The following is a 17,699-nucleotide window of genomic DNA, read 5'->3' on the forward strand; positions in this document are numbered from 1 at the left end:
TGTGTTTATTTGAAGTTGATTGGTTCTTGTTTTACTCTTGTTGCCAAATATACTCTTATATGCCTTAATTGAAGTTGTTGCCTCTTTTATTGCCATGTTATCTCTTATGTAATTGCTTAACCTTAATTGAAGTTATTGTTATCCCTTACATTGTTGACTTATACCTATTTAGAATCATTGTTACTTATTATCTCTCTTATCGTTGAGTCTTACCTATTTGCAATCATTTTTACATGTTATCTCCCTTATCACTGAGTTGTACCTATTTGGAATCATTATCACATGCTATCTCTCTTATCGTCAAGTTGTACGTATTTGGAAACATTGTTACATGTTATCCCTTCAATTGTTGAGTTACTCTTAGTGCATATCGTTGTTACACATTATCTCTCACATTGTTGAGTTATTCTTTCTTGAACCCATTATTACCTGTTATATCTTTCATTGTGAGCTCGTTATTCCGTTTCTCTGTGTTTAGTAATTCTTGTGTTGATTTACTTGCCTTACTCTCATGTTATTGTTGTACTCAATGTTGTTGAGCTGAGGGTCTATGTGTAATTGTGGTATTGAAATTATTTTGAGAAATTGTTGTGGCATATGGGCACATGTGGTGCAAGCCATTATATTGTGTTGTTATGTTTTTTGGCGTACGTGATATTGTTGAGAGAATTGTCGGGGTGTTCCCACATGAATTGTTTATGCTATTGTTATTATTTGATATTTGCACATGCGGCGTGACAAGGCGGTTTATATATATGTGGGTTTGCGCATGTGGCGAGACAAGACGAGAATGTTATTTTACGTGTGCGGCGAGACAAGTGGGGCATTACATTATGTAGCGCATGTGGCGAGACAAAGAGGGGCTATGTCAAGAATGATTTATGATGATTATGATGGCCTGGGGACATTGTTACTGATGATATTTGTGTAGTGGTGTGCCTACCTTGTGTGAGTTATGCATTTTACGTTTTGTTGTGTTATTTCCTATGTTCCATTTGTTTTCTCTGCTCTTACTTGTTGACTCGAGTCGTGGTAGAACACTTGCTAAAGCATACACGTAATTAATCACTCATATCGGTTTAACAAGAAGAATCCTAATGTTTACTGATCATTTACATGTATTCTCGTTTACTTGTCTTCTGTGTGAGAGTCGTACTATAAGCACGTGAGTTGTTCGTGTGGTTATGAGTTATTGTTATTGTTGGCACGTGAGTTGTCCGTGCGGTTAAGAGTTATTGTTATTGTTGGCACGTGCGTTGTCCGCGCGGATATGAGGTATTGCCACTCCCTTAGCACGTGAGTTGTCCGTGCAATTATGAATATTAATATGGGCCAAGATGCCAAGTGATTAGGGTTCGTGACATGGGACCAGTGAATTGTGGTGATGAGGTGTGGTACCTCGGGAAAGCTCTTGTATAAATCTTGTGTGAAAGCAGTTGTTTATTTCGTTGCTACCAGTTTTCCCTTACTTGGTTTCACTGTACCTTGACAATATTCAGCCTACTCTACAGAGTTATTACCTGTTTGTTCCTTGTTGATAATTAATGCTTCTAGGTTTCAATTGAAGTACTGTTGTCATTTTACCATGCTTAGATTTATATTGATATTGTTCCTTGTTAGTTTCACAATTATACTTGTATAGATTATTATGTCTAGTAGGTGTCTTTACTGTTCCTCGTCACTACTCCACCAAGGTTAGTCTTGATTCTTACTGGGTACCGCTTTGGTGTACTCATGCTACGCTTTTTGCATATTTTTTGTACAGATCCAGGTACTTCAAAGCTTGTTGATCATTAGATAGCTGATCGAGTATTGCTGTGGATACTTCAACGTATACCTGTCGTCATGTTCGCAGGCCTCAAATACTGCTAATGATCCTCCCGACTGCGAGAATATATCAAGATATCGTCATTGAATACCATGATGAAAGAATCAAGATATTGCTGGAATGCACTATTCATCAGATGCATAAATGTTATTGGTGCGTTGCTCAGCCCAAATTACATCACTAGGAACTCATAGAGACCATCGAGTCCTGAAAGTAGTCTTCGGGATATCCGAGTCCCGAATTTTCAGCTGATGATACCCTGACCTCAAATCAATCTTTGAGAACACTCTAGCACCTTGTAGCTGGTCAAATAAGTCATCAATGTGCGGTAAAGGGTACTTGTTCTTAATGGTGACTTTGTTCAGCTGTCTATAATCAATACACATCCTTATGGAGCCATCTTTCTTCTTTACAAACAAAACTAGAGCACCCTAAGGCGAGACACTTGGCCGGATTAAACCCTTATCAAGCAACTCCTAAAGCTGCTCCTTCAACTCCATAGGTGTTATACGATATGGTGGAATAAAAAATGGGCAGAGTGCCTGGCACCAGGCCAATACCAAAGTCGATATCTCTATCGGGCGGCATGCCCGGTAGGTATGCTGGGAACACATCTGGTAAATCCCTCACCACTAGAACTGACTCAACGGTAGGAGTATCAACACTGACATATCTTACAAAGGCTAGATATGCTTCACACCCCTTCTCAACCATCCAATGTGTCTCAAAGAAGGACACAACATGTTATACCCCATGTTTTCGTACGTAAAAGTATATCGTAAGTCAATTGACGTAAGCTCGAAAATAAGATCATCTTTGAAAGTACATAAAGTAAGTTAATACTGTTACTTTGGAGGTTACAAATAGAAAAGATCATGGATAAGAAGTACCAAGAGGGTTGGAAAGCTTAGAAGCTAAACGAATTGAAGAAAGTAAGTTTCGTCGAAAGTCGAGAAGTTGAGAATCTTATAACATGTACTTTTGGGGTGAGACTAGGGTGCTTAACATTATGAGGAGGTTATGTTATGATTTATTTTAGTCGTATGATAGTCATGTGTTATGTTTTGAAGTCAAGCGAGTTGTGGAACAAAAGTTGGCAAAGGTAATCACAAGTTACATTCATAAATGTGCTGAAAGATAGGTCAAATGTAGCTGAGCGTTTCTCCCAATTAACTTTTAATTATGGGGCTATCCACCTGCCAAATTGAATATATACGAGTCTTGTTTTTAACTCATTAAACTGTTTGTCAATACGACATCGGAGTGGAGAGATATTTGTATTTTTGTAAGACTGCACAAGCAGCTCCCTTGGGACCCACAAAGTCGGTGTAAAACTCCAGCTTGTATATAAGTCAATTCTAAGTCGTTGTAACTCATTTTTCTCGACTAAAACAAATCCTAAACCCTCCTAGATGCTCTCCAAGTGTTCCCCCATGATCCTAGAGTGAATCAAAAGATAAACCACACAAGTTCGACGTAACAAATATCGTGGTTACCATTAACTCCCCTTCCTTCTTGTTGTGATGACTTAGGAAGTTACTTGGTGTTGAAGTGAGTAAAAGAATAGAGGGTTCTTGGTATATTTGAGGTAAGTTTCATCTTCCATAACCTAATATTATGTTTGTACAAATGTTGGGTTGAATTTTGTTGGAGGATTCTTGAAGAAACTAGTAACTATGAAACTTGAAGTTGAGCTATGTTGTGTGGGCTGTTTTTACATGTTTTAAGATACCAAATTGAATTGTAAAGGTAAGGATATCATGGTGAGGATGAGAGAAATTGAAGATGAATATCATTGTGCTACAACATCTTGAATTGGAGCTAGAAAAGACCCTATGAAGTTATGCACATAAGTTGTGTGATAAAATGACTTAATGAACTTCCCTATAAAATATGAAGTTGATATTGATACCAATCCTTTGTATGATATAGATTACAATCCGTAAGAGGTGCGATGACTTATGCGATAATTGTAACTTCGTTGATAAGGTATGATAAGGCTATCCCTTCTTTCCTTTTGGCATGATCCATAGGATACAACGAAACGAGCAAACACGCAACATTCAAAAATGACTCTATTCTTAGAAGTACTAGGGTTGCCTATTTTCTTGATTCCTCATATGCCCTTTTATCATATTGTCTATTTATGGGTCTGAGGAAGTAAATAAGTTGATAAAGTTTATATGTGATATTAGCCAAAGGTATATTGATCTTATGACATTCCGAGAGATCTTATTGACTTACTTCATTATACATTGCATTCATTTATACATATATATTGACCCATGTCTAGATGGCGTTATATACATGTATATTATATGTATATTCAGTATGGGAAAAGGCTATGGCATTATATATGCACCACGGCCCCGGCAGCTGGCAGACGTTGATGATTTCGCCCATTGAGGCCGAGATGATATGATGGGATGCCCTTAGAGGCTTGATGATGTTATGTATGCATATACATATGCATGACATAACATTCATACACATATGCATGACATTATAAATGTTTTATGATTCACAGAGCTATTTAGATTTACAGGCTGAGTCCTTTACTCCATGTTTCTTTCATGTCTTTTATATATTGATTTTTAATGCCTTACACACTCGGTACATTATTCGTACTGACATCCCTTTTGCTGGGGATGCTCCATTTCATGCGTGCAGGTCCTGATAGAGTCAAACATCAGCGTGGTTGGAAAGCTCCACTTCCTCATATATACCAGGCCTAGACCTTGGAGTCCATTTTATATATACATGTCTAATGGGTAGGTCGAGGCCATGTCCCGGCCATGATACAGTTCAGTTATCTCTAGAGGCTCGAAGATGAGTGTTGTATATTTTGTATATCAGTATTTTGTCCTTGCCAACCCTGTGTACATGTTATTTTGGTATTGCTAGTTGTAGACATTTATGGTGGCCTTGTCTTGATATTGTCAGCTCACAGGTAGGCCTCGTTGGCCTATGTTGAGGGTTACCCCTCCAGAGTTCACAGTTATAGAGTAGTACGCTTGGGCAAAATATGACACCGGGTGCCAGCCAAGCCTCCCCAGGTTTGGGGCGTGACAAACATGGTATTAGAGCAGTTTTATCCTAGGGAGTCTACAAGTTGTTTCTAGTAGAACCTTGTTTATAGATGTGTTGTGCACCACATTATATAAACAGGAAGCTACAAGGCATTTAGTAGTTTGTTACCCTTCTTTCAAATCTAAATTATGCTATAGAGTTGAGCCATAAGAGTTTGAGCCAGAAATTATTTTTGCTAATGATACATAGATATTTTAAATTAGAATGATTACAGCTAGCCAGAGGGCTAATACATCAAAAAGTAAGGGCACTGGTAGAGGGAGACTTCTTGACGACATGTACTAGTTTGAGGCCCTATCGGATCGTGCATACCCGATGTGCAAATTTTCTGCTAAAGACCTTAGAATAGGAATATCTAACGTGCCCCGTGAATAGCAGGCCATGGGAGTATCAGAAGATAAAAGTATAAGTTTCAACATGTAATAGAAACAAGGTGAAGGAGGGTACGCGGTACACAGTTAGTGAAGATTATCGGTATTTACAATTCAGGCAGAGAAATACAAGCATTATGAATAGTAACAGAGGTATGTAAAATTGACCACACCCATGTTAGTTATGCCCTATGGGAGATAACTGATATAGTTCAATAGAAGGATGGGATATCAGGATCCAACTGGAGTTAAATTAACCCAAAATTGTGGATGGATTGTTAGCGTTAGCTGATATTTATGAAGGATATTGCAAACGTGATAATAGTTCTACTTGTGAGATATCCAGATGGTACACTCTAGAATAGTACAGTCAGATATAAATATTAGAACATTCAAAAATTTCAGAAGATATGTAGTGGAATCTTAAAAGGGATAAATATTTACCTTAGTATGACTGCCGCCCCTAGTAAAAAGAGAATGTTAGGCGACCCGAATAGCCAGTGCGATGGAAAAGGGGAACTAAAAGTGAGAATTGTTTGTTGAAATTTTCATAATAAGGTAATAGACAAAGATATTAGTAGGAGAATATGAAGAGAGTAAATGAAGCATTATGAGTAAGATGTGATAAATGGGTGATAACTATAAATCAAAATATGAAAATAGGACAGACTCTATAGTCAAGTGAATGAAAACACTAAAAGGGTCATGCCTTGAGACTATAAAAGAGTATAAGCCATAATGTTATATCAGCATTTCAAGAAATAAGTTGGTGATTCCAACGTGAGTACTAGAAGGCTAAGTAGACCCCTGGAGTAATAAAAATTAGCATGGGCTAGTAAACAAGATAAGTTTAGAGACCAGAGGATTTGATAATAGTCGACATCGTGAGAATTTCAGAGTCCGTGTCCCGTCAACAATAGCATGGACAATAGAAGAATATCCTTTAAAGGTCATTCAGGAAGATGATTCACTAAAAGCAAGTGCTGTGAGCAGTGTTAAGCTTAAGGGACTAAGTGTGCTAATTACGCTTAGGTGTCCCCCTCATGCGTAAGAAATTCAGTTATCGCTGGTACATAAGGGTTACATCATGGCGAGTAAGGGTCGTTGAAGATATGCAAAGACGCCGAAAATGAAGAGGCAAAACATTTGCAAGCAAACTTCAGAGCATTAAATTCTAGTACTCCCCTAAAGGGGGAAAGATGGTGTGATATGGTACTAAGTTGAAGTTAAGTGATTCAGTTAACTATGAAACGGTAAAGGAAGAATGCGGTAAAAAGGCGAAATGGATGAGATTGCATTTACTGGGATCCGATATATATGTTATGACTCCAGAATGTTATGTAAGGATGATACCGAGAATAGGCATTAAGGATTCCCTGCCAGGATTTTAATTAGTAAATAAGTGCAAATAGACCCTTGATACATTTAGGAGCTAGTGCGAAAGGTAAGTTAAGAAAAAATATATAATCCAAGAGAGGTTACGCAGAATATAGATATGAGCATGGACTGGCGAGTAGTTAGTAGTTGATTCAGGAAGAGCCTAGTTATGGCTAGACAAGAGGTCTCAAAGAAAGCAGTATATCATGCAAGACAAACGTAGTGAACCCCACATAGGAAATTCAGTCTTGTAGATACGATATCGTAATCCTTGAGAACTATTCAAATAGGAGTTTGGGTAGTTAAAGGTACTGTATTAGTGTTACAGAAATAAAAGAGAATTCCATTGGGGAGACAGTCAAAACTTTCAGTCCAGAAGTAACCCTACGAGCACAAGGGCACGAAGGTAAGTAACTAAGGATAATTATAGGCGAGTAAGAACATAAAAAATTCCATCGGGTATACGAGGTAATAAGCTCGCAGCTTTATAAGAGTCAGAGGGCCTCCCCTAAGTACTACAACAAAAGACTAGCTAAGGAAATAAGGAAGAAGGCTTCAACCTAAGCATATTAACTTGAAGAAGAAATGGTCTTGTAACAGCAGTCTCACTACAACATTGTATGCACTCCATAAGAAAGTGGCACCTATCGTGGCTAATGAACGGGAAGTAAAATCAAAAGTAATATTCGAGATCATATGAGTTGCAAAAAAATTACAACATGCGTGGGAACTAAGATAAGCCAAGTATTCATGCAACAAGTGGCAGAAAGACTAGGAAAAGTAATTGCTTACGTTTAAAGAAAGAAGAGAAGGAATGGAAGGAATTATTCGATCAATGACCCAAAGTTAGTTACGTTATGAACACACTTAAGATTTTAGAGTATTATCCATGCACAATATATGTTGACATTCATATAGCCGTAGAAGACTCTGATATAAGTAAAAAGAAAGAATTGAGCTTGGGTCATAGACAAAGGATTAAATTGTTAGAAGAGTATATCATAGATATTTCATACCGTCTATGAAAGGCTAAAGTAATAACTAATACCCTGAGCCACGGATCGGAAGATAGTTTAAGCCTACATAAAGGATGAGAGAGAAGAGGAAACTAAATAGTTACATCAACTAAGTAAATCATGAGTCTAATTATTGGACCCAGATAATTATAGAAATCGTAATTTAGAACATTGCAGAATCACTCTTAATATCAGAGGTACATGAGAGATAGTACATTATCCATATTCTATAACGGATCTACGATAAAGAAAGTTAGAAACTACCAACCTCATAAGAAGTTAGTATGAAGCTCCTAACGGATTGTGTATGCACCAGAGGTGCAAGTATTATAGTAGAGCTTCAAGTTGTGGATGTGAATTATACCTTTGTAGAAGGGAGGTTATGAAAGATATAGAAGATACAACGTGAGATTTTAAGGTAAATAAGGTAAAGGTGAAGAAGGTACATGATACTCAAGTGCAGAAGATTGTGAATAGTCCATACGTCAGATTAAGGGTAGAAGCGCTGGGATTCAGTATCCAGAAATGATAGCGGTGTCGTTAGTGGCATATCTTCCAGCCTATGGTTTCCAGGTACCGAGAGGTCTAGTTAAGAGAGCAAAGAAGAGTTAGAGACAACGTGATGTCTCGCTTGAAGTTCCAAAATAACATAAGGAAATATATGGTGCAAGCAAGTTAAGGGAAGGTTGCGAGTAGTATAAATAGATATGTGTAGGTCGCAAGCTAATGTACGGTAGAATGACAAGGTTTTAGGAAGACAGTAGTAAGGATAATAAAAGGCGAGTGAGAAGGTGACAAGAATAGGTAAGTCCTCGAATTAAGCCCATGAAAACAAGAGAGCTGATGGTTTCTGTAAGTTATAGAAAGCTCAGTATAGCTGGAATGAACTCAGAGGAGTCTAAGACTAGGAGCATTTAGAATAGATGGAATGCTGCCCTAGTAGTAGAATGAAAGTGTATTTGTGATAAATGATAAGAGAATGACGTATAGGCCTTCGATTGAGTAATGATTCATAGAGAAGGGATTTCATAAATTGTACGGAATTAAAATACCCCCCATAAGATGAACCACGTTGGGATGCCATGAAATAAGGTTATTGAAGTATAGTATCGACCCTAGGTGGATTAGGAAAATCACTTCAAGCGTTCCCCGATGAGACGTGAACCATAGTGACAATGTGTTACGTAAGAGGTTTCGAGTTATCATTGGTAGATTATAGATAAACATTGAGGTGAATCACCAATAGATGGATAAAAGTTCCAAATTTTGAGATGAGATTAGGCTATCATTCTTAAGATGAACAGTAATGAGGAAGCATTAAAGGACTTAGATTTATAAATGTAGGATAAACATTGAGAGAGTAACCTAGAGTTGGATAGCAGACCTCGATAATAATAAAACCAAAGTAAGAGTTATGGTATAATATGACATACATAAATACAATAAAGCCATAAGGATAGATACTCGAGTCTATGAAAAAAAATATAGCAATAGTCGTAAGTTCGACAAAGTACCGAGCGAACAACTTTAGTACACCTATAGATGCCCAGAGGGAGAGCTTGTTATAGTACTACATATGTTAACAAAGTGAGGCCTAGATATTTGTTGAAAGTTAGAGACAAGGACAAAGTCTTACATGTTGCATGACATAAAGTAGCAATAGTTATGAGATTAAATGAATTCCGACCACAGGTCATGGTGTGAGAAAGAGGCCTAAAGAGGGGAATGTCCTGGCCTTTTGATTTATTCACTGAACAATTCCCTACATGGCAAGGAGAGTGCTAAAGTATTTGTAAGAGCTATCCGGTTATGAGATCAAAGCGCATCAGTCAACAGTCGAGGACGAATGTTCCAAAGGGGGGAATAATATTACACCCCATGTTTTCGTATGTAAAAGTACATCGTAAGTCAATTGATGTAAGCTCATAAATGAAATCATCTTTAAAAGTACATAAAGTATGTTAATAATGTTACTTTTGAGGTTATAAATATTAAAGATCATGGATAACAAGTACAAAGAGGGTTGGAAGGATTAGAAGCTAAATAAACTAAAGAAAATAAGTTTCATCGAAAGTCGACAAGTTGGGAATCTTATAAAGTGTATTTTTGGGGTGAGACTATGGTGCTTATATAAGGCCCCATTAAAAAACAATTTCCTAATTATTTAAGAATTTAAAGTGAGACAACGGTATTCGGGAATAACGTATTCCAGTATTAAAGGAGACTCGTGGGATAGAACCACATTATTTTGAAATGAAAATATGTGTTTAAGGTGTGTTGGAACATATTAAGGAATTTTGTCAAGGACAAGAACTTGTATGGAACAAGTTGGATATATTAAATGGAAAGGATGTTTCAATTAGCACAAGACCCCACTTCAAACGAATAGAGATCCCACAATATAAAGACTTAGGTGGTGATATATGTATCATATTAAATCCCTCTAAGGCTAGTTTCCAACTCATTAAACCGTTTGTCATTTGGATATTTCTACAGAAAGTTATAGAAATTTTATTGTACCTATGCCATATGCACGCCCAGATGCACGGCCGTGCATATTGGAGTGTATTCTGCCTTGTGTGCGCGGCCACATGCGTGGTCACTTGCCCAGGTGCGCGACCGCACATGTAGGAGCCCTATAAATACCCCCAAAGCCGGGTAGAGAGAGTGGCTAAGTAATTTCTTTGAGCTACGGCTTGCATAGCAAGGGGAATCCGTCCAACACTTCCCTCCCATGAACCAGGGTAATATTTTTTGAGAAATTTTGAGTTGATTACTACTCCTAAACACTTATATTAACTAGGATTAATCTTGAAGATCCATAGATTTCCATTCAAATCCCAAAGTTGGTCAAGAACACTACAAGTTGGGATTTTCAAGAGTCTCCCTACAAGAGGTATGCCTACCATCTCTAACTAATCTATGGTGATTAATTATGTATGAAATATGTGTTATGACTTATGGGGTGGTGATTGATATTGTAGGGATTATAAAATGAATTAATTGATAACATTTATGGGTTGGGAGTGAAGTGTTGGGCATGCTTGTGCTAATGGAAGTTGTGAGGTGAATCATTAGTTTGGAAGGTAGTTGTTAGGTGAAGAAATTCCATGGGAGGAGGTTGTAGAAAGATATGAACACTAGATGTTTGATAAAAAGTCTAAATGACTTAAAGTATCAGAATCTTGCTAATATTGGTGCGATTGTGTTGCATTGTTGTAGATTGAAGTTGTTTAGTGTGGTGCAACATCGTAGTATTATTAAGGGGCGAATTCAGGGTATGTTGGCTAAACTCCTTTTTTTGAATTGAACCCCACAATGGCCTTGTAAGTCCCGTGTTGCTCATTATAAATTGACTATTCCGAATAAGCCTTGTGTCAAGAGATATATGCGTTCCATTTGTAGTCCAAATGTACATGTTATGTTGTTACTATTTGAAAAGGTGATTAAGCATGGGTTGTGTGTTAATATGTTATGATTTGAAAACGTGATTCTAATAAAAACTAGCATGTCGAATTGTGCAAGAAATCACATGTGCCTAAAACCCTTAATTTGGTTAGTTGCTCAAATGTGTATTTAAAGTCTTGAGTAGAAATACCTTGTTTTTGATATTCTATAAGGATTCTTGAAAGTGAGAGAAATGGGTTGGAGATATAAAGTGTGGCCAACGTACCAAGAATGAAAGTTATACTTGTGGACAATGGTGCAGAGGAAATGAAATGATGTGAGAAAGGTTATGAAATAGGCCTTGATTCAACTGTCCCAAATTGACATCGAAAATAGATGTGCCTAAAAGCTTATGTGCTCAGGTCATGCCCAACTTTCCAAAGTGTTTTGAGCTCCTATATGTTCATGAGTTGAAATTGTGTATTGCCCTTTTTGGGAAAAAGTATTTCAAGAATGAATGATGTGTTAAAGAATAAATAATCAAACAAAGGTCAATGTTCCTCAATATCACGACCAATCATTTTCTTAAAGCGATAATCAACAAACCGCGGTAGTAAATTCATAAATTTCATAGTGTGAGAAATGAACTCAAGATATCAAATCAAATGGCACGGCAACACCCTTCGTACATTTATCTCATCCTTGCCAAATAAATGAGTAACAGTACCAACTAGGTAAAAGAAATGCCAACAACGGTAATGACAAAGTGGGAACTACACAAGTAGCAATAACGAACAAGGTAGTGCATATGAACAATGGTAACAGACGAGGTGAGAGGCATAGAAGTAATGATGGCAATTAAGATAGGAGAACATAAATTTCACTGACTAACATAGTAGAAAGCTTATACGGAAGTGTAATAAATGACAAATGGCATAGATGTAGATATAACAAATAAGAAGGAAAACATGATATTTATAAGCTAAACAAATAGAAGGCATGAATAACAAACATGGTAGAAGGCTTATACGAAAGTGAAACAAATAAGAAATGGCATAGATGTAGATATAACAAATAAGAAGGAAAGCATGATATTTACAAGTTAAACACATAGAAGGCATGGATAGCACAGCAACAATTAAGATAGAGGACAAAGACAGAACAACAAAGACAAGTTACGTAGAAAATATAGGTGCAACAGTAACAACTTAAGATAAAGGCATGAATGTATACACAAGGAAAGGATCTCACAATATAATGCATGTCTCTCGTCCTCGCCTGCACGAAAACACCCTTTTTGCCATGAACACATGATAATATAAAAATAATGGCACGACATCACCCTTCGTGTTTTTGCTCTCATCCTCACATGATAATGTAAATGAAATGGCACGGCATCACCCTTCATGCTTTTACTCTCATCCTCACATGATAATGTAAAGAAAATTGTACGGCATCACCCTTTGTGCTTTTACTCTCATCCTCACATGATAATGTAAATCAAATGGCACGGCATCACCCTTCGTTCTTTACACTCTTCCTCACCCAGCACATGAATATCAATAACATGCAAGGTAGGAAGCATGAATAACATCAACGAGAGTGATAAGTCGAATATTCCAAATGAACATCAATCACAGCTTTCAAGCCAATAACAATTCAACAAACCTCAAGAACTTTATTATTCAAGTATTTCAACAAGTCTCAAAAATGATCTTCAACTCAAGTATAGAATCCAATATCGCAAGAATAATGGTCGTAGCGATGTATATTTGATTAAGTATAATGACGACCGAATTTAGCTCCTCAATAATTTCATAAAAGTCTGTCAAATTTTAATCAATTTATAATAAGCTAAATCATGGTTTCTAGCATTTTACTCCATATTCATAGTAATCTAGAAGTCAAGTAAGACATGAAACAAGAACATTACATAATTTTACAAGGCACAAATAATCGTATAATTTACCCCCGAGCATGATTAACCCTGGCACATGAATATACGCTCGTCATCTCATATATGCATCATCCCTGTATGTATCAAATAATATCAATTAGTAGGAAAAATTTCTCCAACTAAGTTAGGCAAGACACTTATCTCAAACAAGCCAAATCGATACACTAGAAACACCATCCCGCTCAAATCATCCTCCAAACAGCTCGAAACTAGCCAAATGTAACTCAAAATCATCAAATAATGCCATAGAAAGCAAACTCAAAAGATAAAGGTCGAATCTTTACACACTTACTCAAAGTCAACCAAAAAGTCAAACTTGGGGTCGCACCTCGAAACCCGACAAAACTCATAAAATCCGATAACTCATTCAATTATGAGTCCAACCATACTAATTTCACTCAAATCCGACTCTGAGTCGATGTTCAAAACTCAAAAAGTCACTTTAGGAAAGTTTTGACAAAAACCCCCCAATTTCATTTTTGAAATCATCAATCAAATGCCAAAAATGAAGATGGAATCATGGAATATAATCAAAATCGAGTAGTAAAACCTTACCACAATCCATGTTGTGAAAATCGCCTCCAAAATCTCCCAAATCCAAGCTCCATAGCTCAAAATATGATAAAATGGGTGAAACTTTCGAAATAGAGTACCTTATAACCACTGCCCTGGTATACTCTTCGCAATCGCGAAGCACAAAATGCTTAGCCTGGAAGGATTTCTATGCGAACGCGGCCCCAAGTTCGCGATAGCGATGAACATCTGCACAGACTAATGCGGACGCGTACGCACTAGCGCGAACGCGATGAAGAAGTCATGAAGACCTGCCCAGCCTAGCTTTACACTACGCGAACGCGTAACCCCTTGCGCGAACGCGATGCTCAAGCTCCAGCATCCTACGCGAATGCAGTAAAATATTCGCGATCGCGAAGAAGAATATACCCAGCTCCAGAATTACTCTACGCGATCGCATTCCCTGTTTCGCGATCGCGATGCTCTGCAGACACACCAGCAACCAGCAATGCAAAAACCATCTGAAATGATCTGAACCACGTCTGAAACTCACCCGAGCCCCTTGGGACCCTGTCTGAGCATATCGACAAGTCCCAAAACATAACACGGACCCACTCGAGGCCTCAGATCACACATAACAACATCAAAACCACGAATCATACCTCAATTCCAACTTAGTGAACTTTTGAACTTTCAACTTCTAAAACTCGTGCTGAATCATTTCAAATCAATTTGGAATTACCTCAAATTTTGCACACAAGTCCCAAATGACAAAATAAAGTTATTCCAATTCTCGAAACCACAATCCGAACCTAATATCATCAAAGTCAACTCTCGGTCAAACTTATGAACATTCCAAACTTTTAAATTTTTAACTTTTGCCAAATAGTACCGAAACCTTTTAGAAATATCTAAATGTAAATCCCGGCATACACCCAAGTCCAAAATCACCATCGAACCTAACGGAACCATCAAAACTCTGATCCGGGATCAAATACACAAAAGTCAAACTTGATCAATTCTCCCAACTTAAAGCTTCTAACTGTGATTCATTCTTCCAAATCAATCCTAAATCACCTGAAAATCAAAACCGACCATTCGCACAAGTCATAATACATCATATGAAGCTACTCAAGACTTTAAACATCTTAATGGAATGCAAATACTCAAAATGACCGGTCGGGTCGTTGCAAATACACCACTTCATAAATAATATTCTATTAAATTATATGCAATTAGTATAATTATTAAATCAACTATAATTATAATAACAACTATTCCATAACAGTTTTAAACTAAGAACTAATTCTAAACTAACAACTAATTAATAGAATTTGAGTTTAACAATTAAACATAAACTAAACTATATAATTTAAAACCGAAATTAAGAGAAATTTAATAAGCAAAAACCAAAAATGTAGAATTCAAGAATTTTTAAATAATGAAATTTAAAAATTGAAACTGAAATTCTGGAAAATGCAATTTTGCAAAAAAAAAACGAAAACATAAAAAACTAAAATTTTAAAAATACGGAATTTAAATACAGAAAAATACTTTAAAATATAAAAATTTTGAAAATTTAAAAAATTAAATTGTAGAAAATGTGATAAAACAAAAATTAACTATGATTTTGCAAATCTAAGTATCAAAATCTATTCATTAATGTAGTTCAAGAAGTTAAAGAAATACCTCAAGAAGAGCTTTGAGAATTATTCTTTTTTGAAATTGGGCCCCGCAAGATTGTTCCACGTCTTCAATATGCCATGTATTTTAATTTTAAATATAAAATTAAACTAAAAAGTGAAAATTTTAGGAGTTGAAAAAGCTCAAAAGTCACTTTCAATGGAGGACAAGGAGGGACCATTAGTTGAGGAAAGGGAAAGTGGCCAACTGGCCGTTTAAAATAATAGGACATCTCGACATGCACTATACAAGTCTAGCCTAGCTAGTGGATAAACGTCTGGGCTTGCAATCTATGTAGTCTAAGCATAAAGCATCCGTTTTTGTGCTTAAAACTCGACAGCAACATATAGGAACAAGCACAACAGGTGCTTCTTCGTTGAAAAATGCAGCACAAATTAGGCCTGGACAGCAGTAGAGTATTACAATCACACCAGCTGCTACCTTTGTGGAGGATTAATATGCAGCAATACCATCAGTTATTGAACAGCAGCAGCAAATTGCAAACTTGCCAGATGCGGTAATATCAACTTCAAACGCTGAACAGCAGTAGCAAGAATGAGCAGCAGCATTATCGAGTGCTGGACAGCAGCAATAAAATACAACCATGTCAGCTGCTTTAATATTTCCTTCAAAGGCTGGAAAGAAGCAGCAGGAGTTAAATGCACCACTGATCACTTTGGAGGATAGAAAATTACTAGACGTGATGGTAAGTGCCAAACCTGTAAACTTGCTAAACCTTTCTGCTTTTAGCATTGGTCGTGTGGGTAAGAACAGGAATAAGATACAAGGCATAGGACTACAACAAAACAAGTCAACTTTGGCAAATACGCACAATGGGAATGTATTGATGAAACAGGGTCTTGATCAAAGCTTGCCACTTCCAGTGAACGTGGGAAGGGATGTTTATGAGGATGGAGAGGAAGATGCAATATTGGAACAATGCCAGGCAGAGGCAGCCAAAAAAGGTGATTTATCACCTATGCATAGTGGACAAAGTAAGAAGACTCATACAAGGAAGAAAAGTTAGGACGACAAGTTGAATGAGGAAGTAAATGTTAGGCGACTTCCAATGAGAGTTGTAAAACAAAAACAAGTTGCCCCAACTACATCTACGAGATCCAATCATTCAAAAAGGAAGTCATGAATTTTAAAGATATTTTGAAGAGGTGTGGAGAAGATAAAAAGGAATTACAACTTGAAGAAGTTACAAGTTTGGGCAAGAAGGGACAAGACTATAATTCATACTACATTTTCTTCTATCACTTTATTAGTATAGTCATTTGTAATATCATCACAGAGTATGTTATACACTCTGTGATGATCATAGAATATTTGGTGCTTTCTAGTTCTTACTTTTTACATACATGCTAGTAGGTGAGGCTATTTTATGCCTCGATAGGATTAGTAAGGTAAGGTTTAGCCCAGTTTGTATTGCTTTAGTCCTATGCCTTTGGAAAGATATCCAAATGGCTATGAGATTATATGCCCTCGTGAGACTTTGCCGGCAGCTACACTATGATCCTCTACATGAGGCTATCATCATAAGGCAATGAGAGGCGCAGAGGAGTGACTATATAGCCAAGGCATATAGGAAACATTACAGGTTCGATTGTCCCCCTTATTTTGTACTCTTCCTATGTGGTTTCTTTCTTTTGTTTTATTATTATTAATAAAATAGCTACTAGGCATGCCTAGTAGTATAATTTGCCAAAAACAAAAATGTAGTCTAAGCATGCACTATATGTAGTATAATTTATTTTTATTTTTTTTACATATTATTTCGATTTCGTTTAGAGTTTTACAAAATTAAATTGATAAATTTGACCTCCAAACTAGATGAAAAAAATCCTTTGAAAGTAAGTTTCCGATAAGTTTATATAGGGGTGTCAATAGTTCGGTTAGGGCGGTTATTTTATAAAATTTGTACTTATTAATTTTTCGATTAATCTATTTTTTATAACTAAAATTATACTTTTTGAAGTCGTCACAATCATCTCACTTTCTCTTTAGTATTGGTATGATTTTTTTAAATGTTATGTATAAAGTCGCTAGTAAAAGTAATTAGGAACACAATAATATACGTACTTGCATAGGACATTGAAAACATTCTCTTGATATTTCACTATATAAAAGTGTAACGACCCGATCGATCGTTTTGAGAATTAGTATTCCATTCGGTAGCTTAAGGTCTCGAGTAGCTTTGTATTGTATATTATGACTTGCGTTTGTGGTCAGATTTGATTTTCGGGTGATTCGGGATTGATTTGGAAAAGTAATTCTTGTTTTAGAAGCTTAAGTGGTAAGAGTTGAATGGACGCCTCTTGAATGGTGTTTTGATGATTCAAATAGCTTTGTATGGTGATTTTGGACTTAGGCATATGTCCAGATTTGGATTTGGAGGTCTGTAGGTTGATTTGATGCATTTTGGTGAAAGTTGAAAAGTTGAAGATTTGGAAGGTTGAGTGATTTGACCGGGA

Source organism: Nicotiana tabacum, chromosome 13 (assembly GCF_000715075.1).
Source record: "Nicotiana tabacum cultivar K326 chromosome 13, ASM71507v2, whole genome shotgun sequence".
Lineage (NCBI taxonomy): Eukaryota > Viridiplantae > Streptophyta > Magnoliopsida > Solanales > Solanaceae > Nicotiana > Nicotiana tabacum.